This window comes from Cuculus canorus, chromosome 11, assembly GCF_017976375.1.
Source record: "Cuculus canorus isolate bCucCan1 chromosome 11, bCucCan1.pri, whole genome shotgun sequence".
In the NCBI taxonomy this organism is placed as follows: domain Eukaryota; kingdom Metazoa; phylum Chordata; class Aves; order Cuculiformes; family Cuculidae; genus Cuculus; species Cuculus canorus.
In genome coordinates this window covers 10616519-10632526 of record NC_071411.1, presented here as the reverse complement: position 1 = coordinate 10632526, position 16008 = coordinate 10616519, and the positions used below count along the sequence as shown (strand labels likewise).

General features: G+C 40.9%; 1 protein-coding gene across 3 annotated transcripts in view; it reads left to right on the top strand.

Moving 5' to 3' along the window:
* GRM7 (glutamate metabotropic receptor 7) overlaps positions 1 to 16008 on the top strand; it is a 303115-nt gene that overhangs the window by 230478 nt on the left and 56629 nt on the right. The window lies entirely within an intron of this gene.

Genomic DNA, 16008 nt, shown 5'->3' with positions numbered 1-16008 from the left:
AATGAGCTATTTAGTTAGCTCGTTACTGAGACTTGGAATGTATAGCACTATTTTCCTTCCCTGTTTAGCGGGTGGGCTATTCATTTGCTAAACTGGCAAATGATCAATAGCAATAATATTAGCCGTTGGTTTTATTGTTGTATCCATTTCAAGTGTACCTTTTCGGTAGGATAAGTGGGAATTGACTGTCATATTGTCTAGAAAGAGGCATCTTTTAACTAAATCATTTTGAATACAAGATGTAAGCAAAAAAAACTTTCAAAAAATAGTCAAGTAGACTCTGGCACTTCTGGAGCTCAGCATCAAGGGCAGTGTGGAGGCTGATGAGTGATGTGCTTCATGAAATAGCAGCCTTAGGACACATTTACACTGCAGGGTAAGTAGTTTGTCCTGAGCTCCAGCTGCTGGGACTAGACTGACACTGCTATCTGTATTGGTTATTCTTCAACTAGGCAGGGTAGACTTACCCTATAGCTTATGGCAGAACACTGGAGTGAATGCCAGGTTGCTTCTCTTCAAAAGTGAGGTCCAATTAAACCCATGGAGTTCATTCACCCAAAACCAGTCCAAAATGTTACCCTTAAGTGACTTAAGAAAAAGCATCTGAAAATTAGGATCTAATCCACTATTTGGATTGTTATGAAAGTGAATTATTGCAAAGGGCCTTCAGACTTAATTAAAAGATTCCTGGTAGCTTTGAGAGGCTTCAAATCCTTCAGAGAGGAGTCTGCAGCATGTCACAGGGTTCAAATGCATGTCATTTCCATCCCATACTCACAGCTGCTCAGACACTGGCAACTGAGGAAGGGAGCTGGGCAGTGTAGGGAAATACACCCTGGCAATCGGAGCAGACAGGCGTATGAAGAGATCCAAAAATTGGTCACTTTCTGCTTTACTGCCAACAGCAATGAGATTTAAAATACTCTATCTAAATATATTGAATCAGTTCTGCTGGGACCATCAGCTAGCTGGTATCCCAGCCCAGCGTATTCCAAGTGATGCTGTGGTAGTTTAGGTACAAATATTACGGCCTCTCTTTTGCCTTAAAAAAGGAATAAGGAGAAAGTAACTTTCTTCTTCCCATTGTTTTTATTGTTGGGGATGGTGGCCTTGGAGAAAGAAGGCAGTAAACAGCCAGAGGATGGTATGATTTATTTTCCAAAATAATTTTGGAAGTTCTATGGTCAAGAAAAAACCTTTTTAGATTTGCTCTTAAAGTACTGAAAAAGGGAGAACCTTAATTGCTCAGTGAATTTTGAGTGAATGGAATTCAAGAGCTGAAAAGTTGACCTGTTATAATGTGTAGGGCTAAACCGAACTCTGAGTGACTAAGCATGTCAACTTCAGTTGGATCCTGTGTGTTGGGCCCCTTTTGCACATTCCTGTTGCTGCCCAGGTGGCTCCAGCTAATTCTGGGTGATAGAGATCTAGTTTTATTTCTCTCTGAATTTCATTTGGAGATAGCTGTAATTTCAGAGTGATTTGGCAAATACCTACAACCCTAGTCTTCAGGCAGAAATGAAAATATTAGGCTCTCCTGACCTGCTGTCAGGCTGTTTTACTCTCCCCAACCCTAACCCTATCTACTTCCCCAGTCCAGAGCAAACTAGTGCCGTGTATCCTTACCTGCAGCGTACTCCAGCTGAATCCAGGCATCACTTACCTCTCATGGATCTTGTGTGGCTTTAAGTAGAATGCTGTCAGTTATTACCACTTACTGAACTTAAACTTCCCCATGCAGGAAGGAGCTTTGGCCTCTTGCTGCTTTTCCCTCCCTCAATCTCCATTTAATACTTGTTCTTTAATGCAAGACTTGGGCAAGATCACTGCTGTGAATAAAATTATTGCATCTTTTAAGTTAGTGAGCAAATTTCTGATCCTGGCTAACACATCTCATTTTGCGCCAAGGATATAATTTCCAGTTTTGCAGTTGTTAAGCTTATGGGATAATGAAGTAAAATCCCAGGAAGACTGTAGTGTTGCTTGGGCAGGTCCGTGCTTTGGCTACTAGTCGCTTCCATAGGAAGGTGCCTGCATCAGAGCTTTGGTCTTTGCAATTAAAGAGCTTCATTGTACAGAGATTTGAATTTTTTTTTTAGCCTCAGTTTGCCCATGGAAGTGGGGATCACCCAGGAGGAAGCAGAGGTTATGGAGGTTTTCATGTATCATCTTACCACTGCAATGGGCTTTACGAACAGCCATTGAATCCCTGAAGGGAATTAATTTCAACTGGAAAGGAAGTCTGCCAAGTCTTACAAATGCTTCAAACACCTCTGCTCTCCCTGTCGAGGGACAGATAAGAAACAGCATAAGCGGCTTTAAACACAGTTGGGCCCATTTGTTACTTTGGTCTGATGCAGGCAGTACAGCACAGCTTTTGTGCTGCTGCCTGGGAATGCTTTTGTCCTGCAGGTGACCAAGATGAAGCACTTTAAATTGTTGTCTGCACAGATTTAACCATCTGATAGAAAGACCCAAAGAATTTCAAAAGCTGCTGCCAGCATTGAAAAATATTTAGTAGCAAAAGCTTTAGGTTTCTATGTAGTCACAGAGCTGAATTTTCCAGTTCTTCTTTGAAAGCAGAAGTTTCTTGTAGAAATTCATGTGGGACAGTAAAAGACGTGATGATTAACTCAATTTCACACAGAGCCCAGAAGAGGGTACTGGGCAACGTAAACAGCCCTTCACTTTGCGGTGCTCCAGCCAAGGGGAGCATCCCGTGTCACTGCACAAAGCTGGTGGCACTGGCTGCTTCTGTTTGCTACAGCCCCTGGGCAGCCGTGGCTGGGGGCACTGGGGATGCTTCAGTATCTGTCGGCTGCCACAACCTCAACTCCGTGTTTTGCCCAACAAACTGCCCTATGTGATCATAGCAGCACTGGGGGCACACATGAATGCACTTATGTGTTGTCCCTATAGGTGGTCCATCTGGCTCCTCCAATCTATTGGATTCGGACATTGGCTGTAGCACATTTGACCGGTACATTGAGCCAAATCTGAGTGCTGTACCTATGGCTTTGCTGTTGGGGCTTTTCTCCCCTTTTGCTCTGCATAGAGATCAAGCTGCAGTAGTTTCAGTGCTTTGTTTTCTTTTCTTTTCTGTCTCCCTGGTTTTTTGAATGGGGGTGAGGGCTTTGTACATTTTTGTGATTGGTAGTGATTTCCTGTCAGATATTTTTCCCTGGAAAATATTGTGTTTAAGCTTAGCCATAGAGGTCTTTGCTGAAATGGAAATTGCACCTGCTGAAAATCTCATGCAACACAATCTTTTAAACTGAGAAATGGTGTTATGTAATATTGTTGTTTTCATTGTATGGATTTATTTTATTTTATCAATATATACAAGCATAATGTTGTTTGGTAGAAAACATATTGAAAATACCTACCTTGTTCAGTGTAGAAAACAACAACAACAACAAAAGAACTAGAAGTATGCTGCAAGTAATTCATAAAAGGCAAACAATTCAAGCAGTAGCATTTGCAACAGACTGGAGAAACATGGTTTGGTTTGAGAAAAGCTAGACATCAGAGTTTGCACTACAGGATGGAAATAAAACATTCAATGTATTGGAAGTGGTACTGGGAAAAAGCAGATTTTTGACCTTGTTACAGCTTGTATTTACTCAGACAGTTTCTTTGTTTGCTCTCTAAAAATTCAGAAAACAGACAGTCAGCTATAATTTACTGGTTTAGTTTGGTAGTGCAGCATTTTCTTTCCTAACAGGTGCGGACTATGGTTGTCCTTGCTGAGCTTCATCCTACTTTGAATTTCTGTAGCTTTGATGCCATGGTCACATAGCTGTTCCTCCACACGTGTGAATCACTGCCTAAGTTTTGGGGCCTGTGTATGGGGGGGTGTGTGTGTGTATTTTCCTGTAACTGTTATGGTATATTCTAAAATGCTAGTGTAGCCTTTCTTTGAGGACTAGGACACAGTACTGGGGACTGCAATTATGCCATGTCTTTGCTCAGAAAGATCCTTCCTCGAGTATGTATTTCGTAGAAAGCCACTAAATATAGAAAGGAGTCCTTACAGAGAAGAGGGCAGATCTTACTATTCAACTCTGAGCAGCTCATAATGATCTTAATAGGCTGTGGAAGAAGTTGTGGATGCTCCACTTCTGAAGATGTTCAAGACCAGGCTGAAGGAGGCCTTGATCAACATGATCTAGCGGGAGGTGTCCCTCTCCATGGCAGGGGGCTTGGAACTGGATGGTCTTTAAGGTTGTTTCCAACACAAACCATTCTATGACTCTATGAAAACCATTGTCAACTGAAGGGCTGGTGGGTTTTTGGGGTTGAGGACAGGGGGTGGTGTCCATCCCTGCTTGCTGCCCAGCTTCTGCTTTGGTGTTGCTGACTGTTAACCCGCAAATTTGGAGAGGAACTATAGGGACGAAACACTGCTTTTATACTCCTAATGTAATTGTTTTTGACAACAAAACTTATTTTAAATTCTCTGCAGATGTGTGGGTATCTTATCAGAAACAAAGTGGCCTCAAAGAGCTGTTAAACCAATTATAGGAGTCATAGCTCCACAGCAGAGTCAATACAAAGTGGCACTTGAAAAGAGCATAGATCCCTCTGTAAGGTCAGGCAAAGCACAGCTAAATCAATAAGCCAAATTGAGTCAAAATTTCATAGTACAAAAGTGAAAGGATGGGAAGGGATGCAAGTGGTATGGGAATGCATTCTGCGTGAAAACGTGCCATGCACTCTGCCCTGTACAATGCTGCACTGGAGATTAATTAGTACCTGCAGCCTGTTGGTTGCTAATCAGTTTTGGGATTTTTTTTCAATTATCTGTTTCTGATTTTAACTCATTTCCAGAGGCAAGGCACTGCCTTAAGGAATTGCTGGGGGTCAGCGGTTTGGGGTCAAGTCCCACTGACCTATCCCTGCATGCAGCATGGAGAGCTCTGCTGTGCTGCTCTTTGTGCGGCACTTGGGACCCTGGGCTTGCGCTGCTGCTTGGGGATGCTGCGGCTCACTGTCACAGGGACATTGTGTTTGTTCCTTCCACGGGAATGCTGTTTCCTGGCAGCACATTGCTGCTTGGGCAGTGTTACAGGAGATGTATTTGAGATTAACCTGGTTTCACAAAGTCCTTTTTTAAAAAAACCCAATTCTTTTTATACGTCTTGTTGTATGCAGCGTGACAGAGCATGTGATATGTTCTAATGCGTCTTGGAAACATCAATTCATAGGTGACAGTAATAATTTGGGGGTTTATTATGTTTCTCTTGTAATGTAAATATTTTTTTAAACTTACACCATTGCAGATTTCCAGAGACAATACTTTCATGATAAAAGCAAAGTGAAGGGGGATAACATCCGTAGTTAAATCAATGTGATACATAGCATTTTTAAAACACTGGTTTGCTTTTTTTTGTATGTCTTGGGTTTGCATGGCAAGGTTTAGGCAACAGGGGGGCTACAGGGGTGGCTTCTGTGAAAAGCTGCTAGAAGCTTCCCCTGTGTCCAGTAGAGCCAATACCAGCTGTCTCCCAGACAGACCCATCGCTGGCCAAGCCTGAGCCCATCAGTGATGGTGGTAGCGCCTCTGGGATAGTGTAGTTAAGAAGCAGGGAAAAAAATGTGCAGGAGCAATTGCAGCAGAAAAAAGGAGTGAGAATATGTAAGAGAAACAAGTTTGCAGACCCCAAGGTAAGTGAAGAAGAAGGAGAGGAGGTTCTTCATGTGCCAGAGCAGATTCTACCACAGTCTGTGGTGCAGACTATGGTGACGCAGGCTGTCCCCCTGCAGCTCGTGGAGGTCCATGGTGGAGCAGGTAGATGCCCAAAGAAGGCTGGGACTCCATGGGAAGCCTGTGCTGGATAAGGCTCCTGGCAGGACCTGTAGACCCATGGAGAGAGGAGGTTTGCTGGCAGGATTTGTCTCCCTGCAGAGGACTCACGATGGAGCAGTCTGTTCCTGAAGGATTGCACCCTGTAGAAGGGCCTTACTCTGGAATAGTTCATGAAGAACTGCAACCCATGGGAAGGACTCAACGTTGGAGAAGTTTGTGGAGGATTGTCTCTCATGGGAGAGACCCAACGCTGGAACAGGGGAAGAGTGTAAGGACTTCTGCTCCCTGAGGAGGAAAGAGTGACATAGACAATGTGTGATGAACTGACTGCAACCACATTCCCTGACCCCCTGCACTGCTTAGGAGGCAGGAGGTAGAGAAAATTGAGAAAAAAATTAAGCCTGGGAAGAAGGGAGGGGTGAGAGAAGGTATTTTAAGTTTTTAATTTTATTTTTCATTATCCAACGCTGATTTGATTGGTAATAAATTAAATTATTTTTTTCCCGAGTCAAGTTTGTTTTGCCCATGACAGTAATTGGTGAGTGATTTATCCCCACCCTTATCTCAACCCATGAGCATTTCATTATATTTTCTCTCCCCCATCCAGCTGAGGAGGGGAGTGACAGAGCAGCTTCGATGGGCACCCAGCATCCATCCAGAGTCAACCTACCATACTGTGTATAAAAGTCAATTTATTGTTAAGAAAAACAATACTTTTCAACACTTACTACATTTTTTTAACCTTTTTAGTGTAATACAGTTGTATTTATGATTAAGTGAATATCAAAACATGGCTGAGACAGATGGATAGAAGTATGCCTTCCAGGCATTCTCAATCAGTGCCTTCCACAGCAGAACAGACAGAAACTTGCCTTTACCATCCTCTGATGGAGCCAACGGGAAGCAGCTTGGTCCGTAAGGCAGGCTGTTTGGCAGTGTGTCCCCAGCCCCAGCCTTCCTGCTCGCTGGCACTTGGTGGCAAGTGGCAAAGACAGGCAGCAGAGCTTCTTCACAGTCTGGGAGCGTAGGAGACTTCCCAGAAGTGTTTCATGCCTCTCCTTGTTTGCAGGAGAATCTCCTAAGAAGGTAACTGAGGTAAAAAGCACATAACAAATTTAAAGTAAGTTTTGGAAATAATGTCTTTAAAAAAATTGCATAGGAAGGATGCATTAGAGGACCATGGAATGTTGAATTTGAGTATATTGTTGGTGGTGTATGCAGATGAATAGAGCAGAAGGAATTGCCTGTGGGTTTGTGTTAAGCAGCCTTGGTTAGGGTGGGGTTTTTTTCTTTCCACTGTATTCTTCCTTTATATTATGAGATCATAAGCTATTTTCTTCTCCTACAGTTATTTAGTATTACCATATATATACACACTCACTGTTCTTCAAATTAAATTTCCTGAATCCCTAGAATGTAATACTGAAAAATTAGATACCTTTAATGGCAAACCTGAACATCAATCTGCTTTTCATAGCAGACATGCCAGAATCCACTTGGGTACTTCACTTGCCCAAAACCTAGTGCTGCTTTGCATTACTGTACAAGCGTGCTTGGCATTTTACTAAGACTGACAGCATCCCTTATTAGTATGTACAGATATATGGCTTACTGTGAGCGTGCTCTTCAGATTTTGAAGGAGGAATGCAATTTGGAAATGCGCCAGAGCTATAACCATCAGATTAAAAGAAATCATTGTCTCTGCAGGTTTGAAGTCCGTATCTGTACTCTTTAACTATGTACAGACGTAGTTGTGTATGTTGAGTATTCCCCTAAGATCTTATTTTCTCAAATTATGTCATTGGACTAATATAGAGGGATATGTCATCATTATATTTTTATGTTTCACAAAGATTTTATTGCCTTGTAGCTGTGATTACTTTTATTTAGTAATTGCTAAGATTAAAGTAATATATTTCTGGATATGTCTACAAGCTAGTAATAACTGTCAACATCCTCCTGAATATATTCTCCAAATAGGATGTTTTTCTTCAAGTATTTTTAGGACTTTTTTCAAGTTAAAAAAAGTTATAATTGTCACTCTGAGTGAGTGATGATGGTATCTCAGCCTGTATGGTCTTCCTGCTTGAGAGCTTTATTCATCCTGGAATGAGGCAAAATGAGGAAAGGCTGACCATGCAATCTTTGTTTTCCAACAGCTTACTTTTACATCCAGATTGCATAAGCTCTTGGCTGTGGGGATTTTTTTATTGTAACACCACCACTATGAAATTAAGAAGTCCTTAATTCCACCTACTCTTCCACCTTCCTTCCTGTTTCTCTATTATTTTGATGCCAATTTTATTCAAATCAATAAGCATGGTAAGTCAGATATATTTGGCAGCAATATTTTTGCTTATTGTGTTGAGTGTTACACAAATACTATAATTTGAAGGCACATGCAAGGTAGATTCTTATTCAGATTAAATAATGTCACATTAACATGGTAGCACTTCAGTGTATGTTCTATTTTTTGGTGAAACTGAGTTACCCTTCAATTCTCTGTAACACAAATACCGATTAACCAGGTAGGACACACATTTATTTTCTCCCTTGGGAAGGCCTGAGATGACAGTTGCTATAGCAACTCTACGTATGTGGATTTTGGAGTTATAAGGATTTTAATGCAACATTTTTTGCAGTTTTATGCAGTTGGAAGATTGAGAAAATCGGGCTTTGAGGCTCACAGGCAGTGTGACTTCGAATCTACCCTTAATTTGGGTTCATACAGGAACAGTCATAAATTGCAGCTTTCATTTAAACATTCTAATAATAGTACCTGAATAAAAAAAAAAAAAAACAAAACAAAACATTAACCACGAGGACTAATTTCTCTCATTGATATTTTTGTGATTCACCCATCACTCCATTATCTTGGGGGTCTGCATGTTCAAATGCTGAGGTTCTCAATTTTATCCAGCCTCAAGACCGTATCTCTGAGAAAACTATGGGATACAGTGATCTGACATTAGACTTGTCCCAAGACAAGCCTAAAGTGAAAAGCAGCTTTACTTGATTTCAATTAGAGCCCTCCAGGCTGGAGCTGTAAGGTCTGAAGATTCTCCAAGAGAAGAGTATACACTGAAGTCCACTTCTGTGCAGTATTGGACTATTCAGAATGAGTGCATAATGTTTCATTTTAATTGAGAGAAAATTAATTGTTCTTTGAAATCTAGAAATTAAATAACCAGTGGATTTTTTTTTCGGTGATAATCTTTATTACAAGAATTACTCTGATCATCTGTATTTTTATCAAGATATATAAAAACACTGCTGTAAAAACATATAAAAACCTAGTGAATCCATTTAAGTGTCTGTGGAGTTTCAAAGTTAATTTCTGTAGAAATAATCAAAAATCTTCTAAACATATAACTACTCTGTGAAGTTTTTAGTCAGATTTATTTTATCTTCTACATTTGCTTTGTCTTTCAAGTGAAAAGGGAGATTGTTACTAGTCAAAAAATAGCACAAAAGGTTTGTAACGTGTTACTGCTACCAATGATTTAGCCCTCAAAAAAAAAATAATCAGTATTTACATACATATTCTTAAAAGCAGTAAGTCCTACAGTCATTTGGAGTTCTGAAGTTGTTGATATTTTGCCATATACTTTGTCCCTAAGCAAACAGATACTCACAGACTCACCATTTAGTGAGAAGAACTGGCTTATAGACTGTAGTGGCTGCTTTTAAGAATTCCATAGGGTAGCACAGCTCAGGAAAAATATAGTAGTGCTGACTAGATGGCTTCACAGTGTTTACTAATCACTTTGGGGTTTAGATGGCCTCATCAGGTATACCTACCCTCATCTCTCCCCTGCTTAGTAGGTTGCTGCAAGGAAAAAGAGAAAAGAACAATAATAAAAAAAAAGAGAGACATTAAAAAAAAGCAAAATGATGACCTAAACTTGGAAACCTGGGATTTCTGGATGTACTATACCCTGCGGTATAGAGGAGGGGAGCGTGGTAATTTGTCATTTCTGTTTGACGTGATGGGGAAACGGCTTAGGGCTCACAAAGAGAACTCGAATTAAAGCTTAAATAGAAAAAGTTGTTTGACTGGTTGATGCCAAAAAGGCTGGGAGATTGATACTGCCGGTGCCCTGCTCTCCCCTCTGCACTTAAGGCTGGGAGATGATTGAGTGTTCACTGCTTGGGTTGGTGATCCAGAGGTTTCTATGCCATGATGTTGTACCCGCTCCTGCGGAGGACAAGCGTGACTCTCATTAGGGGGAGATGGATCAGGTGAAGGCTCCGAGGTTCACAAGGAGATGTGTGACGGAAGGTAGATTTACCTCTGGGTAATGGTTGTATTTTTAAGAAAAATGGAAGTTATTTTACTTGGTGGCTATGCAGGATGTGCCTGAGGCAACATGTCTAGAAATGACAGGACGTTTTATAATTTCATTGCCTCATCTCAAGCTTTAAACATACCTTCCTGCTTGGTACGGGAGAGTTGTGCACAGAGAATGAAGAGAGTGTGGCTCTGTCTTTCTGCACAGCTGCCCATGCCCTGATGTGTCAGCCTGTCCCACCCTGCAGGGGAACGTGCTGCTCCCTTCAGGGCCCGCTGCTGGCTGGCTCTCTGTGCTGGTACTCCAGGGGCCTGGGATTTGACACTCGCTATTTCAAAAGCACTTTGAGTCACTGTTGTAAAATATTAAGTATTTCCTGAAGTTTCGCTACTCTCTGAAGTGAGACTAAAATGATATATTAGTATGTGTTGCCATGAAATTTCTGGTAATTGCATTTCTGCGCTGGGTAGAAAACAATGAATGGTGGGAAAATATCTTTGTATATTTAAGTATATTTTTAAAGCTTGAATTTTTACTTATTTCTGGAACTATATAATGATTCTGGATTTTTATCCACCACTAATTTATATAATGTTCAGCCAGGCAAAGATTGGAGTGTTTCAGAAGTGAATACAATAATAACAGTTCCTTGTGTGGAGAAGAAACATAAAATGTTTTAGGTGGATGGATTTAAAAACTGAGTTAGAAGCTTTGTATCAGCCGATACGTAGCTATTTTAGCAGCACTCAGAAATATAGTTTAAGATAGGTGGGTGTGTATAATTCTGTATCTGTTCTCAGGCTGTTTTCATCACTGGGTTATGCCGAGGGCCCTCTAGGATTGAATTAACCACATTAATAACAGCATCGTTGAGTGGGGAAGATTGGGCGATTCAAACTGGGCAGAAAATAATCACCCAGGCTTTGGCCAAGATGTGAGAGCTGACATCTTTAGTGACTGGAAATATGAACAAGTTTTGGTGATAAATATATTACCCACAATGCTGCATTGTATTCCCAAGTCAGAACTCTTCTAGGAAAGGGATTTCTGTGGGCGCTTGATCTTGTCTGGGAGATCTCCCATTCAGTGCATCTGACTATGTTCAACACCTTTGAAGTTCAACCAAGCCTGTAAAAGGCTGTAGGATTGCTAAAACTGCAGGTCTGTGTTTTCTATATTGTCAAGGCAGGTGTTTAAAGCGAGGTAACAGGGAAAAGTGCATACTCTGGGTGAAATAAGAGATGATTAGAGTAATTAGATCCCTCTCAGAAGACCATAAATTAATGGTGATTATGATTCTTGAAACAACAGAAGCATAAGGTACATCTAACATTGATCTGCTTTATCACATTTGGTGCATTGTAATGCTCCTTTAATGTTAATATGTACTTTTGTAGTAAAATCTAATTGAAAACACTGAGCTGGCAGAGCCCAAGGCCACAATCATGTTCCACATAATTACCTAAGGAGGAGGGTGTACATTTCCAATGAAGGGATGCCACCAACCGTTAGCCAGGTATAAGCTGAGCAGTCATTGTGTTCATGCTTATACAGTAATAGCCTTACAGAAATATATAGGTGAAAGCTAAAATATAATTAACAATCAATTCATTTTGTGAAATTTTCAATTATGAAACCAGGTATCTTCATAATGGAGTAATAATACTACATTTAAATTTGTATGTAGCTGTCTCATAACAGAGATGTATTCATTTAAGCAGAAATTACTTTAACTTAGCAAGCCTGCGGTAGTTCTGCAGTCTCCAAGGGACTCTTTGAAGCCTGGAAGCATGCTGCTTTGATGTGCGATGGAGAAAGTGAGGGATCTCTTTGCTGTGATAATTCTAGCCTTTTCCATTCCCTTCTGTGTTGAGGAGAGAGAAAAAAATCTTATTTGGAAGATGGGAAAATAAATGGAACCCAGAAACAAGCATGCAGTATAAAGGGGAAAATACCTCCACCCAAATCTGGTTAGAGTCACTGGTTCTGTGACCAGGACACAGTGCGACAGGGCTGCCGTGCTTCCTGCTGTGGTCTGTGGTCTCCCTCTCTGGACCACTTAAGCAGACCACAAATGTATAACTGAAAATATCCTCCTCTTGCAAAGAAACTGCAGGTCTCTGAGAACATCTCAGAGCAGGGCATGCTGCTGCAGGCCCTATCCTGGGAGAAGAAAGGGGATATTCTGGTACAAAATAATAAATTAATAATTTTTCATTGGCCTTTGAAGGAGAACCATCCTTCCACACTGCTGGTGCAGCATAGAACAGCTAGGCTGCTGCACTGAGTCATCAAAGTGGGAGTCAAAACCTTCTCCTCAGCCTTCTGTATTTTGATTTTGCCCGGTTAACAAAGAGCCACAAGATATATTAAAAAAATCTCAGATTGCCTGGGACAGCACACTTTGGAGTATTTTTCGTGCCTTGTCGTATTACCTCTTCTGAGCCCCAGAGTGGCAGAGCCATTTGCCCACAACTCTCCATCCGCACTGCCTCTGCTCAGCTTTGCTGAGTACACAACTGTCACCTTCCTGTGAATACACACAAGCACTGAACTTGTTTGAAAAGAGATTCCAGCAGAAAGCGTGGAAGGAGGGTACCTTTTTGGTCTGTGATTTCTAGTGCATACTTAACTGCCTCTGGCTAAAAAGCAACATAATTTTTAAAGGGAGAAATGTGTGGGTGTTTAATGCATAGTGTTGACATGTACTTTTTTGGTTCCTTATTTTTTTTTTAGAAAATGTAGAACTGCCAGGCGAGTTTTACATATGAAAAGCAATCTCTGCATAGGCCCCTGTTAGTGTTGCGTAACAATTTTTATCTGCAGCATAAACTGACAATACAACATGAAATAATTGCAGATCCATTGAGTCCAGAAAAGTAATTACTTTGTTGATGAAACTTTTCTCTTTGCTTGCATTTTGATATCTCTGCAATGTCAAACTTGCTTGCACTGACAACATAATTTCTCCAGCAGAACTGTTGCATCGACCGTGCAACTGCTGTTGGGTGTTAGTGGGGGAATTATTCAAGCTTGCTCTATTTTTACGGTAGCAACAGTAAGAAACTCAGTCTTACAAATCCCTGCTTTGTGAATAGTGCTTCTGAATAGTGCAAATAGCACAGGTACTTCAAGGTAGTTACATATATGAACGAGGGGTAACTGTATAATTATAAAATAGCTCTCTAAAGTTAGTTTACAATGAAGTAATCGTAAAACTATCTCATTTGCTCAGAACAGTGGAGGGTAAGTTTATTTTAATGTCTTTGCAGATAGTTTCAATTGTGATAATGCATTTTAATGGTTATTTTGAATTTCCTCTGTGTGTGTGAGGCTTAAGTTAAGTACATTACAAAGATGATGTGGTTTCCCAGAAATATTGATATATTCCTGCAACACTGATGCTTTTCTAGCATGCATTTTTTTTGGAGAGTCCTATTTCAGGGGTTCAGGTGGGATGATTTTGGCCTCTACTGAAAGGTCATTCCCTGTGCTAACATCTACAGGATTTTTCTACAGCAGGTGGCTGGAGGCTGGTGTGCTGTGCCACGTCTGTGCGATGTATAGTGCATTTGATTTTTGCTGCAGAAAACCTCAGTTCCCATTAATGCTCCTTTGTTTGAACAAGACTTAATCATCTTTACAGAAAAATCCTGTAGATCATGGCTAACATTTTAACTCAAATGCTAGGAGCTGAAGTAGCATTTTGTGAGAGCAGATCATAACCAGTTTCTGAACCCCACGGGTATTGTAGAAACATAATAATGTTATTTTGAGTAAGAAATAATGGCTGCTGATTCTAAGCTCATCCAGGAACAAAAAGAAAACCATGAAGGGCTTATTCAATACAATGTAAGTTATGCAGATGTTTCTCAATTTTCTTGTTGAATTTGTATGCCAGAGTCAGGGTTTCATTTGATCAAACCATTTCAGCAGAAAGAATGGGTCCTTAAGCACTTTTGTCATTCCATATGAACGGCTTATGAAAGCAGCCTGCAGAAGGGCATGAAATCAAGTACCCTTGTCAGTCCCACACGGAAGGAGCATCCTTTATTGCCGGTACTTGGCTTGTGCATTCAGAACTAAATATTTCTTCTATTCCTTTTAGAATAAACAGAAACAAAACGGAAGGAGAAAACAAACCTGCTAGGAGAGAGTCAGTCAAGTAAAGCTTTGCTATTGATTCGGTCAGAGTGAGCTTGTGGGACGGGCATCACAGAGCAGTGACTTACTACATGCAGTACAATTATATTATCCTGCACCAAATGAGTATTGAAAGAAGAGTGAATGCATGGCTTTGGAGCTAGTGACTCAGCCAGTGTTTTAACTGAGAGAGTAAGGCTGAACTGACTTCTCTGCAAAATCAGTTAAAAATCCGAAGTTGCGGGGACTGGTAAGGAAATCTCCCTCATTGCAAAGCAAAACCTCCATTGATCATGGAGATAGTTGCAGTTTGCTCTGAATAAGATCCTCTAACACAAAAATGTCAGGTCCTCTGTGCATACCAGTGAGCTAAATATAGCTGTATTTGCAAGGGAAGAAAACAGCTATTCTTGAAAATGCATTTTTAGTCTAGCAAGGCCAATTTAATGCAAAGCAAAACATAAGTTTCGCTATACACAAGAGATGAACTCAAAAATATTGACCTGAAGGATTTATTTGTTGTTTTAAATGGTTTAAGCAGGCATGTAATAATAATAAAAGTAGAAACCATCATACTCGGTCAAAGAAATTGCCTTATATTTTGTCTTTGAGGCACAAGCTTAACAGAAGGTTAAAAAGAAACAACAATGAATTCTCGTAGACTGAAGCAAAAATTTTTTGTCCCGAGTGTACCCTGTCAAAATTGATTTGGGGCATGTTTATACTTCTGCATTTTGAAATAATGGCTTCTTTAAAATCTGTGTTTGTATTTACCAGAAACGATTCAGCAAAAAGAGCCAGCAAATCTTCCTGCTTACCACAAGCAGGGCTGTGGAGCTCCTGCAGACCTGGTTGTGCTGTGTCAGTGCAGAATATGTCTGTTGTTCTGTGGGATATGGAGGTGTTGTGCCCTAGGAAGGACCACAGCCACCAGCACAACGTGTCCTATGGTCCCCAGCCAGCTCTCTGCAGAAGCTGAGCTGCACCAAAACAATTTAACCTGGTTGTGGAGGGACCAAGGAGTCGTCGTTCAGCGGTGAGCACAAACAAAACCCCCTCCAGTCCCAGGTGCAGAGATGTCACCAGTTCCCACTCTTCCCTTACTTCCCAGGCAGCTTTAGAAATTCGTGATGTTGTTTATACAGCAGAAAGCAGCTGACAGCTATTGTCGGAGGATCAATACCTTATGACAAATGAAAAGCCTCTCAAAGAGAAAGAGGTTAGTCTGTGACTGCCAAAACAAAGATGCCTACAAGCATATACAAGAGGAGTTGCTGTGATGCATGGGCAAGGAGACAAATTGGAAGAGATAAGGGAACCTTGGGGAAGAGATCAGGAAGAGATTATTATTTTATGGGTTTTCTCCCCTGTTAAAGAAGGGGTCTCTGGGGAAGTGCTCTGCTCAAAATGTCTGAGCAAAACTCCAGTAGGTGGGAGACACAGTAGCACAGCAAAGCTGGAGCTGTCCTGAAGCCTGCATCCGTACCACCATAGCAGAGGGCTTTGTAGGGGCAGGAGCCAGATCTTGCCTCTGCCCACAGCTGTGGTATAGCTACCCCATGGATTGTTACCAGATCAGGGTGATGCTCTGGCCAGAGAAAGGAAAAGAAAAACAAGGAAAACCTTTGCCTTATGCAATTCAGTGATTTGACATAATTTCCATCTTAAATTTTGTCTTTACTGTTGATAATATGTCCCTATCCTTGCATTCTCTCAGCAGCAGAAATTGCAGATCTGTATGTTTTCTTCCCTAAACTTAGTTGT